This window comes from Parasteatoda tepidariorum, chromosome 9, assembly GCF_043381705.1.
Source record: "Parasteatoda tepidariorum isolate YZ-2023 chromosome 9, CAS_Ptep_4.0, whole genome shotgun sequence".
Taxonomy (NCBI): domain Eukaryota; kingdom Metazoa; phylum Arthropoda; class Arachnida; order Araneae; family Theridiidae; genus Parasteatoda; species Parasteatoda tepidariorum.
In genome coordinates, this window is record NC_092212.1 from 54,527,933 (window position 1) to 54,543,998 (window position 16,066).

General features: G+C 31.4%; 1 long non-coding RNA gene across 1 annotated transcript; it reads right to left on the minus strand.

The window, feature by feature from the left end:
- Positions 1 to 638: 638 nt before the first annotated feature.
- LOC107455542 (uncharacterized) lies at positions 639 to 9,979 on the minus strand. Its single transcript, XR_001585599.3, has 2 exons — positions 9,848 to 9,979; positions 639 to 1,033 (listed from the first exon to the last, which is right to left on the minus strand). It is a non-coding gene; the product is annotated as an uncharacterized lncRNA (long non-coding RNA).
- Between the last annotated feature and the right edge of the window lie 6,087 nt (positions 9,980 to 16,066).

Genomic DNA, 16,066 nt, shown 5'->3' on the forward strand with positions numbered 1-16,066 from the left:
TCACCTATGGTATAAAGTTCAAATCCAGACCATGTTTTTGACTGCCAGGCCATTATCGGCTCCCTCTTTCAACTTGGAGCACCTCCCATTGAAATTCTCCATGGCCATCGGGCTCCAGAACTTGCAAACCTTGTTATCAAGACTTTTGGAGGACTAATCTTTGCACTAGCATAGACACGACAACATAAAGTTCAAATAAAAATAACTTAAAGTGAACCTAGAGTAAACCATGAAGTTCCAAGTGCTGAAATTTTTTCTACCAAGTATCAAAATACAAATTATTGCAAAATTTCTTCCCCTCTGCGTAATCCTGCCATAATTAGTCTTCATTTTGATATTTTGAAGAGAAAAAAGTTCAGCCACTTGAAACTAAACAATATACTCCAGATTTACCTCAACTCTTTATCTGTAATTTCAAATTACTTAACGTAGTTGAAAGAATTTTACATGCAGTACGAGGGTTGCTATTTATATTTCTNGTTTTTTCCTTATTAGGCCAGAAATATAAATAGCAACCCTCGTACTTCGCTCGCGATCAAGCTATTCTCCGATGGTTGAACGATTGATTACAGATTCAATGGCTTTATCCTATGCATAGTTTCTATATTCTGAACTCTTTAAAATAAATATAAACAAAATAAAAGACCAATACCAATTTATTTGAAATTATTTTAAAGCTTCAAGAATGCCATTTTTAACGGCCTAAAAACTCTTAAACACATAAAACTCTTAAACTCTTAAACACATAAAACTTCAAGTAAACTTAAGAAATGCTAAGCCGCAGTGTAGACTTTGAATGCGTGTTCGAACACAGCTCTGAGAACAGATGATGCCAGATCATAGCGATCAGCTCTTTCGTAAACTCGGCTGTAGACGCTCCTGAAGTTGCTTGTAAAATTTGTAAAATTCCAGAACTCTTCATCCATATCATCGTTCCGGGCATCGGTGTTATTCTCAAGCACAGGTTCGCTTAGTACCAGGCTTAGTAGACCCATAAGTACTAGGAAAACTACGGTGCACTTCATGTTTGAATCTAAAATAAAATTATAATTATAATATAACTATAAATATTATAAGGAATTATATATAAAAATTATATTATCAATTAAAATTATATTATCAATTAAAATTATATTATCAATAAAAATTATATTATCAATAAAAATTATATTAGTAATTACATTTTTATATAATATATAATTATAAAAACAATTATTATAATATATTAACCAGTCTAAAAAATTACAAGTACAAATAAAGTAGGTATTGCAGTGGTAAGAAAATAATTGACTTTAAAACAAAAACGCAATCACTTTTAATTCTGAAATATTCTCTAATATTTTAGACCTTAATGATCTTTGGTGCACCAGACTAGTTTTTCAGAAAAAACTACTGAATCGATTTTCGAAACTTGAAGAAATTGTGTACTATAATAAGAGGAACATAAAACTGAACTGGAATGATTTGAGTTGAAATTCACTTTTCCGACAATAATTTCGTAAATTCAGTTTTACAAGTCAAATTTTCAAAATTTTTTTTTCAAATCGTGAAAAATATTTTAAGAATATGTTTAAAAGTAAAAAGTTCTTTCTGAAATAGATTCAATAGTTTATTTAAATGATATCAAGTTTACAATTTAACATGCGTTGGATAAGAACACAAGACACCTTAAAGAAAACTTTCTCCATGTCAAACTCGTACTATTCACTAAACATTTAATGGTGTTTTAAAAATTTATACTTTCTAAACTAACGGCTGAATTGCATAAAGAAAGGCAATGCTGATTTGCATTGAATCTAGGTTACTAAAGCCATGATATTTTAATCAATCTTATTGGATCAGATGCGCTTTACGATTCAAAAACTGGATTAAGGGGATAGATCAATCGCCTTTCAATGAGGTTACTCAGGTTCGAATCCCACCTGTGACTGGTTGATACACGAATTCCGCACTCGTCGCGCACTGACCACAGTGCTGAAGTAAAATAGCCTCAGTGGTAGTCATGGGTTAGAGTCCCCTTGTCAGGTTAACCGCGCATGGTTTTCCTCTCCATGTAAATTCCCAGGAATAAAAAAATCTCCCACGAAGGGAAATTTCTCTGGATACTTAATCCAGGAGTTCCCTTGTCTTCTGGATTGGGTTCAAAATTACAAGGCTAAGGAGTTGAACATTAGTAAACCTGAAATTGGGTCGGCTGTTCAGCGTCGGTTGTAAAATAAAACTAAACTCCTGTTGTTATAGAGATATCCATGGTGAAGGCACTTAAATGTTTTTACCGGTAGCAACCAATCTGAAAAAGTTTCATTTTGAAGTGAAACAGTACAAACAACTGATTGCCTTAGCCACTATATTACGGCAATTGATTGAATGATAGTCAATTGATATAGTCCAGCCCCTGGCTGTGAATTCTCTATAGCCATCTTATTTTTTTAGACTGGTTCAAGTATGGTCCAAAAATAAAAAGGAAATTGAAATTTCAAAATCGAAATTTACTGAATGTTTTATTTCATGTCCCCGTTTTTAAAGTAAAATTATTATTTCTTCAAAAAAATTGTCTATTAGGAATGGCATTTTAAATTGCCGAAAAGTTTCTTCCAAGAAGTTATTTGTCGAAATTTTTTTTTGAAAAATAATGCTGTTTTAGTCCGAAATTTATGTATATAAAAAGTACCTTTTAATTTACAATTCAAAATTAAAATTTCGTCTTTTCTCTGAGAATGAAAACAAACAGTTTAAGATTATATTACAATTTTAAACAGTTTCTCAAAGCTGTACTGAAAATATTCCCTTATTTTACGATTAATTATCCAAAATGCTGAAGCTAATATTAATGAGACTAGGTGAGAAACATTGTGGCCTATATGTAACACTTATTTAGCGACACAACTGAGAAAATTTATTGGTTTACTAGTAAACCTTGGGGTCACCTATCTTGCTACGAAAGATAAATGAAGGCCAATGCAGAAATTTTCTTTCCGGAAAGAACAAATCTGTTCACGCTACAAATATTAACGTATAAGTCAAAGATTAAAACAATCAATTGAGAGCTGTTTGTCGTCGAATTGAGAACGTCGTGATTAATTTCGTAGAAATTACAGTTATCCTACCAATTTGTTAGAGACTTGAAAGCATATATGCCTTAAACATTGTGACTAATAAGAAAAATAGTCAAGTTATCGAAGTTAGATAATTTTGAAATACACACTAAACTAGCTTAACATTTGAATCATCTTAAGATTTCTTAATTTGTCCAGTCTGAAAAAAAAAAATTCATTCACTAATTAGCAAAATAGCAATATTTATAGTTAGTTTTCTATTTACCTTGTACTCGTGCAGTATTTTTTTCTTAGTTCAATATAACCATCTAAGATATGTTAATTTAACATTGAGTTATATTATAAAATTAGGTACTCAATTGCTAGACTGAAAAAAATTTTAATTTTAAATCTAAAACTTGTTTTATATTTATGTTTTTTAACAAATTTAAAGTTTATTAAAAAAAATTAAAAACTTTAATTAAAAATAGGTCACCCCCAATAAGCTTAGATTTAAAATTTAAAAGTTTTAGCTCAATGACGCTTTTCGTAAATTCTATTTTTACTTTATAACAATCTTTGAACAGCTGGCCCAATTTTCGGGTTTACGACTACTAATGTTCAACTCCTTAGCCTTGTAATTTTGAACCCAATCCAGAAGACAAGGGAGCTCCTGAATCAAATATTGGGAGAAATTTACCTTTGTGGAGAACTTTTTGATGGAACTAACCTGCATTTGAGTTACATGGAGAGGAAAACCACGAAATCCTTCCACTGTTAGCCCAACTGCAAGGGAGCTCTAACCCATGATCCGTCTATAACTGAGGATATTTTACGTCAGTACTGTGGTCGGTACGAGCTGGGTGCGGAATTTATATCGACCAACCATCGCTGGGATTCGAACCCGGTTCCCCTCATTGGAAGGCGAACGCTCTATCTCCTGAGCCCTTTTCGTCAGTTTAAAGTGTTCAATTTTGAAAGAAACTTATTCATCAATGACGTATTAAAGCAAGGACATATTTTAAACAAAATATGTCATCGATTGCCCCAAAATAAAATCTTTTCTTCCCGCTATTACTAAAAAGAAAATTACGAATATGCAACAGATGTCGCTAACAGAGCTTCTGAAAGACAACTCAATTTAAGTGCCATGCAAAGTAATTTAATTTAAGACTAAAACAATATCTTCTAAGATAACGAAGACAAATTCCATACTATTAGGGGGGGGGAAATTCTATCATTTGAATAACTTCAATTCAGTGTTTAAAATTAAATATAGTTCTGAATTAAAACTATTCCTTAACTATTTGAGAGATGCAAATATTTTCAAATGTTGAAGAGGAATCTGCAAATATTAGATTTTGGAAAATCATTGCCCCTTGCGTAAGTTTCAAAGTTCAGCATTTCACTGAAAGTTAATTAGTTTCGCTCGTTGTTTTGTATTTTCACCGAAAAGTTTAATTATTGATTACAATCTTTAAAATTTAGAATTTTTAAATTATTCTAATAGCTGTAACTAGTTTTGGAATTATGGTTTCAGACACAATATAGGAGTTCGATTTCTTCATATTTTGAACTTTCATTCGTAATTCTGAAAACTTTTACATAGATACTGTTAAGGTTTGGTACTTTAAGCGCTACCTCAAGTCAATCAACAAAATTCAGTTTTCTAATTTATTTACTTTTTTTAATTTAAGTATTTATAGTCCTATTTGAACTTTTGACCCACTGAGACGCCAGATATTAATTCAAACTTCTATATTTTGCATACTTTTTAAGGCAGGGATAACAACTTTTCGGCATTGCTGCCAATGGATTTTAGAAACTTCGGTACTTTCATTGCGAATTGATCAAAAAAAAATCTGCTAAAGGACCCGATATTGGCAACCGCATCCAGTATGGGCGAGGTCTTCTGTTTTATTCTTCTTAAGTTCGAAAGAAAACTGGCTCGAAATCTCGTCCCCCATCCCCCCTCCGATATTTTTACAGTTTATTCACTTATATTTCCATTAATTGTAAGCTCATTAATGTATAAGCCAAAATAAATACTTTAACAAAAATTAACTAAATTCGAAACTATTATATTAAGAAAAAAAATCCGGTAGAAGCGAAAGAAAATTATAACATGATAAATACAGTGATAAAAGATAGTGACAAGTGATCATGGTTGTCAAAGTCTCATCCAGATATCGCACTAACTGAAAGTGACTTATCAGAATTGCTTCTGAATACTGATTCTCACAATGACATGGGTTTATGACTCTTGTGAAATTACAATATTAAAGTTATTCTCTTTTTGCTTCGTGTTTATTAGCTCACTTTCGTGTCTTCTTGCTGTCGGAATTTTGACCACTTTCCAAAAAACTGGGGTTTCAGTTCTTTACTTTAAGTTCCATGACAATGCGATTTTCTATAGTTTCCTGGGACACAGAATTTGACAATAAATTCAGTTTAGCAATAAAACGGAAATTAAACAATTTTTAACAGATTAGAGTGCGCTAACTTGAAGAGTTTTACTATTGTTTTTCAAATAGTGCCAGCAAAGCATTCACCGACCAAAATTTTGACCAGTTTCCGCTATAAACTGAAAATAAAAAAAGTTTAACTACGTTTTAACTAAAGTTAATCTACGCTTCTTAAGTATATTGAGAAAAGAAAATGCCAGACCCAAACGAAACAAATTAAGGGTATATCACCTTCGGAATATACTTCTATAACCGTGCAAAAAATTTCTCCCTCCCTGTCTTTCAAAAGTGATGAGACCTAATTTTTGTTCCTTTTAGGTTTGACAAAAATTAAATTTTGTCTTCAGTGCATTTGAAAAACTCAGTTCCCAGAATTTGGTTTTTTTTATTCTATTAATTGCTTTTGTGCGTTTACTGGTATTTAATTATTTTTCTAGTACAGGTTAAGTACTTTCCCGACCCTTTTCCACTTTTATCGCTCAAAAAGATTCTCAATTTATACGAGGAGTGTGCAATAAATATAATTCAATTTCAACCATTATAAATTTATACATATATTTCTCTTCTGTGGCACCATAAACTCTGGTATGTGTCTATTGGCAACATTATAGTTATTAATTTTGTTAAAGTTGTCTTAAGTAATAATTTAAGTAGTGTTAATTAGTTATGCATTAATTATTGAGATTTCATTATAAACTACCATTTAAGAGTGATAGTTTAAGTAGTATTGAATAGTTAGTTATACTTTTTGTATTTTTACTAAAATAAAAAATTAGCTACGAAGTAATTTAGATTTCTTTTTGTTCTTTTCTAAAATGGCCGTAGAAAATTTTAAACATAAACTGTGTTATGGTGCCACATGCTGTCAGACTAATTATTGGTGACGAAGTTTGTCTTTTTCGTGCAATAGCATTGATAAGAGCTCTAGCGGCTCAGGGTATAGAGAGCTCACCTTCCAATGAGGTGACCCGGGATCGATCCCAGAGCTGATCTATACGAATTCCGCCCCCGCCTCGCACAGACTACAGTGCTGACTTTAAATATCCTCAGTGGCAGAAGTATCATGTGTTGGAGTCCCCTTGCCGTCATGCTACCCGTAGGAAATTTTCGTGGTTTTCCTCTCCGTGCAACGCAAATGCGGGTTAGTTCCACCAAAAGTCCTCCGCGAAGGCAAATTTCTCGCAATACTTGATCCAGGAGTTCCCTGGTCTTCTGGATTGGGTTGAAAATTACATGGTTACGGAGTTAACATTGGTAGTCGTAAACTCACAATTGGGTCAGCTGCTCAAGGACGGTTATAAAATAGCATATATAAATTACACGAAACTAAAATTATGAGCGTTATTTTGAAAGGACGAACTTCTAAAAACATGTTTCGCTTAATCTGATAACAATGCTCAGTAAGGAAGGGCAACAAACAATAAAAAAATACAATTGTTTTAGTTTGTGACTGAAATTTGTGCATGATTTCGTACTGTTGATCAATATTGATTTATTGATCATAAATTTTTCCCTCCGAACGAAAAATAAGTATTAAGCTATGCACAACTATAAACCATTTAACAACTTTCAAATTTAAAAAAACAAACAAAAAAAAACTAAAGTTAGTGTTTAATGGAAATACTAATTTTTATGTAATTTTATTGCAATATTTTATTATCGAAATATCAACTTAAGACTTCTCAACGTTATGTGTTCGGAGTAAACTAAATGTTAAACTTTTTTAACAATGAAAGTTTTATCCCACTTCAATCTCGTCATATTTTTCTCAAGTTTTTTCACTAGCGTTGAAAGTTATGGATTTATGCAGCAGAGATGGGACATTATATTCGCCTTAGGCGAGAAAATAAAGATTTAATCGCCTAAGAAAAGCGATGAGGCTTGGCATAAATCTGGACATAAAAGTTCCATCGATTTAAACATAATGCAGCCGCTCAGTGAAAGTAAAGTTTACATTTTATGACAAAAGTTTGGTCTTGATATTCGGGATTTATATAAGGGATCAAGGTAGATAAAAAATAAAAATTTCACTCTAGGTTTGGTTCTATTTGGTATTTTTTAAATCAGGTATCCCAACTCTAGACATCAAAACGTTTAACTTTAATGCCATTCGTTTGGAATGAAAGTTTAACAACTTAACACTAGATTGCCCAAAGAAGTCACTGACTGCTTTTTAATTTCAATTAGAAAAACAATGATGTATATAATGACACAATTTCTTAGAATTTTGTGACTTTTATAATTATTTTTATTGTTGATATTTACTAATAACTTGTTACACGACTCAAAATAATATAAAAATTTCAAAAATTAATTTTAAACAAATTTCTTTACACATTAGTTAATCTTTCACAATGTAGTCATTTTGACTGCTTTTGGGCAATATAGGTATTTCAGTCTTTCTAGTGTTAAAGAACGAATTAGAGAAAAAAAAACTTAACTTAATATGAGTTTTCTCATTTATAAAACCCGTAATTAAAGTTCAACTTTGTAATAAAATGTCCTATTTCAACATGATCTAAAGTTTTCTATGTTAATTCCTTAAAGAAATGGTATTTTTTAGAAACTATATAAGGTATACTATTTATAAGGTATACTATTTATAAGGTATACTATTTATAAGGTATATATAAGCTATATATAAGGTATAGCTATAAGGTATACCATTTATAAGATAGTACTATATAAATAAGATAGTTAAAAATGTCAGGTAGTTGATGTTAGTCAGATAAAGGAAAGCTCGTTCTTTCTGAAACACAGAATTTTATTTTTCCACTTGTGCCTTTAATCTAAGTAGGTATTCATATTACCGTGCATAAAATTGATTGCACCATGCCTCACTGTTAGAATTTTCATTCTAAAATTACGGTAAAATAACCGGCAGCAGTCTGTCCTTCCGATTAACCGTAAAGTTCACGGTAAAGAACATTGCTGTTTTGATACAGTTTACAACTCGTTTGGTTATAAAACCATGAATACAAAACTACGCGGTTTTTTAATCATTTACAACTAACATGGTTTTTAGAACTGTAAAAAGAAATTTAACTGAGCATAGGAGATAGGCTTTTCGTAAGGTAATGGGCATTAGAGAATGCAGAACACTGAAAACTGTTCATGTGTTGAAGAGAATGGAGGAAATATTGTGGTTTCGACGCGGGGACTCAAACCCCAATTGTGAGGGACATGAGACTGACAGATTAACCCCCTTGCCTATAATATGTACGCAGTTGCAAGAAACTGAGTGGTTTCATTAGGTGGGCCTAGTTGATGCGATAAAATTCGGGTTGTTTAATCGTATTAGGTGAAAGCAGTTAATAAACGATTTTTCTCACAGTTAACAGTTTGATTGCCATCATATATTCTTTTCTTTTTTTCAACTCTTTCATTTGAATATGTTAAAATAAAAATTTAATACATTTTTATTTAACCATTTTTTCCGAGAAATTTCCAACAGTGTGCGGTTCAACTTGAACCAAAATATGGTTCAATTCATCTCATCAAGGCTACAAATTTTCACGACATTATGGTTCAAGGTATTAAATTATGATTGAACTTTGAAACCATTTTTCTTAGTGTGTACCTAACAACGATTAACGACTCATACCTTGCAGATTTTGTCACGCTGATGTTAAAGTAAATTTATGAAACTGGAACTTTTAATAAAAAATTTGATTAAAAATTGTAGAGTTTGAAACTTTAAGGTTGTTTCACCAATTTTAAACATGTAGAATGAACATTGTTACAATTTGTCACTTTTATTCAGGAAATACTTTAAAATAGGTTGACATTTTTTTTAATAACTCTACAAAAAGGCATTTTTCGCAATTTTCAAATTAAAAATTTGCTTTTATAATGTAACATTAACCTGAAGAAACTTGCTTTTATAATGTAACTTTTATAATGACATTTTAGGTTAATTATTGTAGAAAAATATTTTATATAAAAAAAAAAATAATTGCTGCAACATATTTGGTGAAATTGCAAATGTAGAACGTTTAAAATAAAGAAGTATTAGCCATCTTAACCACTAACATGTAACTATATGCTGTTTCTTATTCTTAAACGTAAACCAGATGCAATTTTAAAAAAAAAAAATTCTTTATGAAAATATCAGAGTTTCCTACTTTAGAATAAAGTTTGAGTTAAACAATTATGCAGTTTTAAGTTAAACAAGATAAAGTTTTAAAAAAGTTAGTCAAAAAAGCTCTCTTGATTAAACGCTGGAATATGTCCTCTGCCAAGTCAATAGTTCTAATTAGTTTCAAACACAAATATATTATACCATAAAAAAGGATAATTTGAAACACAAAAGAAATCTTATATCAAAAATGAGTTTTAAAACCTTACCACAATTATCCTTAACTCAACTTTCACAAGAAGACCCGCAAAACGTAAAATATACAAATTATGCTTCTAGGTGAACATATCCCGAAATCATATCCTGATAACTTAGCCAAACTTTTATCCATTGGGTGTAACATATCGATTAAAATAATTAATCTGTATCGATAAATCTAATTAAAAAGCAGTAAGCTGCACAATAGGATATTGGCGAATGTCTGGGAACATTACTGAGGATGTTCCGAAGACATGTCACCACTATTTCGATCCTCAGCAGAGAGGATGGTTTGTCCACTATGATAGGCAAACGAACTGCGTGAAATCGAGCACTTAAAGGTAGAACAGTTTACCGAGGACCGATACCGTGCACACTTGGTCGCTTCGTTGGCTGATCAAAATGGTCATCCACTTACTCACTGATGCTTGATTTCGATGATCTACTTGTAACCATGTCTTACTGAGAGACTCTAATTAAAAAGAATACAAGTTTCTTCAAAACATTTTAAGATGTTGCTTTGGCCTTTGGAAATTCCTGTGACAAGAAATATTGCCCTTTTGAAAAGCACACTAATGAGTGGAAGAAGCTGGTTCGATTCCTCAAAAAACTCTGGATGTTTATTTAATTACTCATATACATGTGCGTGATTTGTGGCTCAATGCAAAGAACGAGTTATAAACCCTTTTTAAATCGAAGAATGGATGCCATAAATTGAATGTTAGTAAAAAGATTCATCCAGAATTATGGTAGGATTCGAACCCGCTGCTTTCGCTCTTCAGAGCGTTTGGTGGAGCTGCGCAAGGTAGTCTGAATCGAAAAAAAGCTGGCCAAAAGGCTACGCGTTTTAATAAATTGAATATTATGCGATTAGTAAGGGTTTGGTAGGTAAGTAGGCTATTATGAAGTTAGGGTTGCAAAATTCAGTAGCGTTAATCCAATATTCGGTTAAATCCGACAAGCCTGTGTAGGAACTGGCCTTGCACCAGAAAGGTTCAGGGTTCGAATCCCGAACAAGGCATGGATGTTCTTTCGCTCTCTGTACTATCTGTCTTTATTGTGGGAGAAACGTTGGCCAAACTAATATGGTGCCCCTGAAAAAGTGGCCAACAAACCTGCCATTCAGATGCCTGTATGACGAAAGTTTATTCCGTATGCGGTCATTGGGGAAAAATATTTATTCGGTGAAATCTTACAAACTATTACAGTGATACGCCTTTAATCAACGAGATGTTTCCCGCGGCTTTGAGCACTTGAAAGTATACTTGATTTCAATTTTAACTATTCGAGAGATGTCCGCGCGGTATTGTCAAAGTTTCCGACGCATTGAATTTCCGTTATAATTTAAAATATTTTCAGCAGTCATTAAATTCCACAAATTACAGGGTTCATGCGCAAGTGGAAAAAGTCGAAAAGTAGCAGTAATAGTAATATAATTTTAATGCACGTTTGTATATTAGAGAATATTTTATGTCCTCTAAGTAAATGAATACAAATCCGAAGGTAGCAGATATGAAATTTTCTTACACTCATTCTAATTAAATAGTAACTACTAATTTAACTAATTAACTAATTTCTAATCACTGAGACATTTATTCAGTATTTAATTCCTAATTTACGGAGGTGGCCTTATTGGCCAGGTACTCTGATTCAGCTCTTTATTAGTTTCCAGGTATGAAATTTTATTTTGATAGTGAAATCTAATATCAAGAAATTCTCAACTTCTTTGTAACAAAACTGATGCAAGTTGTTAATTTTTTCCAGATGCGTACGAACCCTGCATAAGTATTTCAACATAGTAAGCAACAGGAGTTATAAAATGATTTTCATTTTATGAAATCATATATGAAAATTATCATATATGAAAAAAGAACCGTCGCCAATAATTGGTAGAACACTATGGGGCATCCTACCACCGTTTATGTTTAAAATTTCTGCAGTCATTTTAGAAAAGATCAAAAACAAATCTCCTTAATTACTTCGTCACTATGTTTTAATTCCTATGAAATTACAAAATTATTTTAACTAGTTACTAACTATTTTAAATCATTTCTATTATTCAACACTATTTGAACTATAACTTAAGACTAGCTAACGAAATGAATCTAAATAAATACTTAACGTGTAACAAATTATATAACATTACTTAAATTATTGCTTAGACAAGCTAAAAAAAAAGGATGAATTCGGAGGTTTTTAACCCCCTTTGAAGTGGAATGTTAGATGAACTATTTTGCGTTAAAAATCACTTTTGATTTCAAAAGCAACAGTTATTAAATAATAATAATAAAAAATTTATAATTAAAAAATAAATAATGTTAAAAACTTTGTAAACATAACACTGGAATAACTATTACATAACTTGTTAATATAATTAAACTCCATTTACCTTTACTGAATTGAAATATCATGATAAAAAAAAAGTACATTTAATTTTTTTCCTTCCTACTAAAAAGAGTGAGTCAAATTTAGGGACGATGACGACAATGTTACAGCAAATATGAATACTTCGTAAACTAACTGAAAAATCAAGCTCTTTGCAAACAGCAACCGACATTTTGCAACGCGTCAAGTCTCCAGCATTTTATAATTATCAGTATGACACTTTTTAGGCTTTTTGCAATGTGCCCACATATCTTCAGGCTAATTAGAAAAAATATCATTCCGTGTAAGGAATAATATTTTTACACGGCTTGATTAATTCAAACAATTAACAATAAGCAGGGGTGATTGTGAGCCTAAGTCAAAATTCCGGAAAATTATTCTAGAGTTTTTTTTAAAAAAAAGAAGAAAAAAAACAGTTTAAATTGAACAAAAATTTAAACAAAGTTTTTTTCCTTTTTCTCAATATTTCTTAGTTTACTTAAAATATATTTTAAATTTTACACATACCTATACCATTTTACACATACCTATGATGACCTGGAGAAGTAATTAAAATTTACAAATGTCTTTCTTTCTTGAATTTATGATTATGAGAACTATTTACTGATAAAAAATGAATATTAATCATGAATATAAGCTTATAAAGTATCTCTTTGGCTCTCCCTTACAAACAAATAAAATAAACCTAGTTTTTAAGTTCCACCGGAAAAAAATTCGATTTCCGGAAACTTTTGTGATCAATGATTTTTTGAAACGTCTGAACCTTCGATCTCCGGAAACTTCCGGATCACTGTTAGCAAAAATTCCGGAAATCCGGATTTTTTCCGGAGCACAATCAGCTCTGCAATAAGACCCGAGTTCTTAAGGGTCATTGTAAATAGACTTTTTTAAAAATATTTTGTACAAAATGTCTAACAAAATTAAGTTTGATTGAGTAATTGTACGCACATTTTCCAATTAGCCTAAAAGCATATGGGCTGATTGTAATAAGCCTAAAAATATCAAGCAGATTCGAAAATAATGGAGACTTTTCCAGTCAGCCTAACTCGTTGGGAAGTGACGACGACATTTTCAATAAGCTGGAATACAACATATATCATGTGACCTGGAAGTTTTATTTTCTAATAACTTACATATTCGGGAGCCACCTAATGAAGTAACCATGGTAGATATGAATTCTCGTACTGATCACTGAGCTCACATAAAATATCCTTACTTATCTTCTTATCGTCGGGCTAACCATGGGTGCCGCAAATGCGGGTGATTTCCATAGAAAAGTCAGCCACTATTTTAGTTTGTATATTACTAGATCCTGAAGTTCTCTAGTTTCTGAATCGGGTTCAAAATTACAAGGCTACGAAAATTGAACATTGAAAGTCTTTCAAGTTCCCATGAAAAATCAATACCTCTAGGGGTACTAGATCGGAGACTGATCGGTAACCTTGTAATTTTGAACCCAACCGAGAAGACATGGGAACTCCTGGATCAAGCATTAGGGCAAATTAGTCTTCATGGAACTAACGTGCATTTGCGTTATATGAAGAGGGAAACCAACGGCAAGGAGATTCTAACCCATGATCTATCTACCACTGAGGATATTTTAAGTCAGCACTGTGGTCGGCACGAGCCGGGTACGAAATTCGTACCGACCAGCCACAAGTGGGATTCGAAGCTAAGTCACCTCATTGGAAGGCAAAAATACTAACCCCTGAATCACCTCGGCTCTGCTTCTCGCCATTTAGCGCATAACGCATCCAGTCTGCTTCTCCACGTTCCCCGGTCTTTGGCTTCCTCCAATACATTCAACTTTTCTCTTCAAAAACCTACCTTCATCTGTCACTGCCAAGTCGATCTTGGTCTTCCCCTTTTTCTTTTACCATCAGGGGCCAGGGAAAGAGAAGGATGCTTCAATTTTTCTCTCAGCATTCTCACTATGTGCCCCGTCCATTACCACCATCACTTATTGTTTTCATTTTCTATTGTTGTAGTTAGGTTTGCTTTTCTAATACTGTTTTGTTCCTAATTCCAACAGGCTAAAAGATTTTTATAATTTTTCCGAGAGAGTTATTCTGAAAAACATCAAGTTTTTGGATTCCTGACTTTTCTCTGTCCTCGTTGTTTCTCAGTTCCAGGTAATAAAATTGCTCTGACTATTGTTTTTTTAAACATTTATTTTGGATTTGTATTGATTTTGGATTTGTATAAATACTAAAAGATGTTTGAGCACTCTGGTTTTAATATTTGCCACTTCTCCTCCATTGCAGTCAAGAACAGAACAAAGACAGGCAAATTCTTCTAGATTTTTATCTTCCATGTTCTTTTGCATTGTGCAAATAACTTTGTTGCGGAACAGTGATTTTCTTATGAGTGGAAAAGTTATAAGAACATATACAATTTAAATTATTTATTTTTAATTTAATAAGAATTGTAGGTATTAAAAGCTGATATTTTAATTTCAACCTATTTATCAGGGTGACCCTGACCACCCACCTGGAATTATCAGGAAATTTTTTTATACTGGAAAAAACCTGGAAAAGTCAGGGAAATTTGGATAAAAACCAGGAAAAATCAGGGAATTTCAAAGAAAAGCTGGACTTTTTCTTATAATTTAAATTATGTTACCATCCGTTATATCCACTTTTATTTAGACATAAATTTATCGTAAAAAAGTTGAAATATCTTCAACTCAGCAATACTTTTCTTGCATTAAAATTCTCTTCATTATTACTCAGCTAAACTAGAATGCCATTTCAAACTCTTTTATGTTGGGAAATGAATGGAGAAATCTTTGACCTCATTGGAGATTATGGGACTATGTAGTATAAGAAAGGATTAGGACATTTGCTTCTGTTTATAAAAGTAACGTTTCTTTTAAAAATAAATTTAAGTCTTCTTTTATTCTGTGGGCTGAATTCATAAATGGTTGAAGTTTGTTCCGCTGATTGGGGGGGGGGTATTTTTTTCTTTTAACAAAATTATTCAAAATGTTTTAGTATTTTTAACTTTATAAAATTCTCAAAAAAATAATTGGTTATAATTTAGAGATTTTATCTTGCACTCTTTTCTGAAAGCTTTTGTCTAACGAATTATTTTTCTCAGCAAAGTTTTGTTTTGTAAGATAGTTTTTCTAAGAAATTAATGTTCATTTTTTTCCAACACCATGGAATTGCCCAGGTGTAAAAACAAAACCAATTAACTTATCTAAACTAAGAAACCATGTTAGATTGGAATTCTTAATTCATTCTAATTTCCATTAATTAACAGAAAAAAAAAGAATACTTTTCTTATAAATTAAAGAATTAATCTAGAAATCGTTAAAGAATTGCATCTAGTTTTTTTTGTTTTTTTTTTCATCTATAGAATATGCAACAAGAAATTGACAATTTTTCATTTACAAATACTGAATGACTTAAAATAATAGTGCTAATTTCAAACAAACAACATTATTTAAACATTTGACTTATGATATTGGTTTAAAGAAAATTATTTCAATGAATTTTATAAAGAGCACTGTTTGTATAAAATACAGTATAAAATGGCTCTATATTAAAATAAAAATAAATATAAGATTTTATTGGTTTCTAATCACCTGGAATTATTTTCTTTTGCTTAAGGTATCCGAACACGTTCGGAGGATTTTTTTAAAAATATTAAGTTTCAGAACACTTTAATTATGTTTTTATATTTATTATATGTAAAAACTAATATTAAATAAGAGAAATTAGACATTTATATTATATTTTGTTTTTAAAAGCTAAATAACAAGAAAAAAATGATGTTTTNGCCTAGAGGATAACTGATTTACGTTACAAAATCTTAACAGGAATGAATTTGGTTTAAGAAGA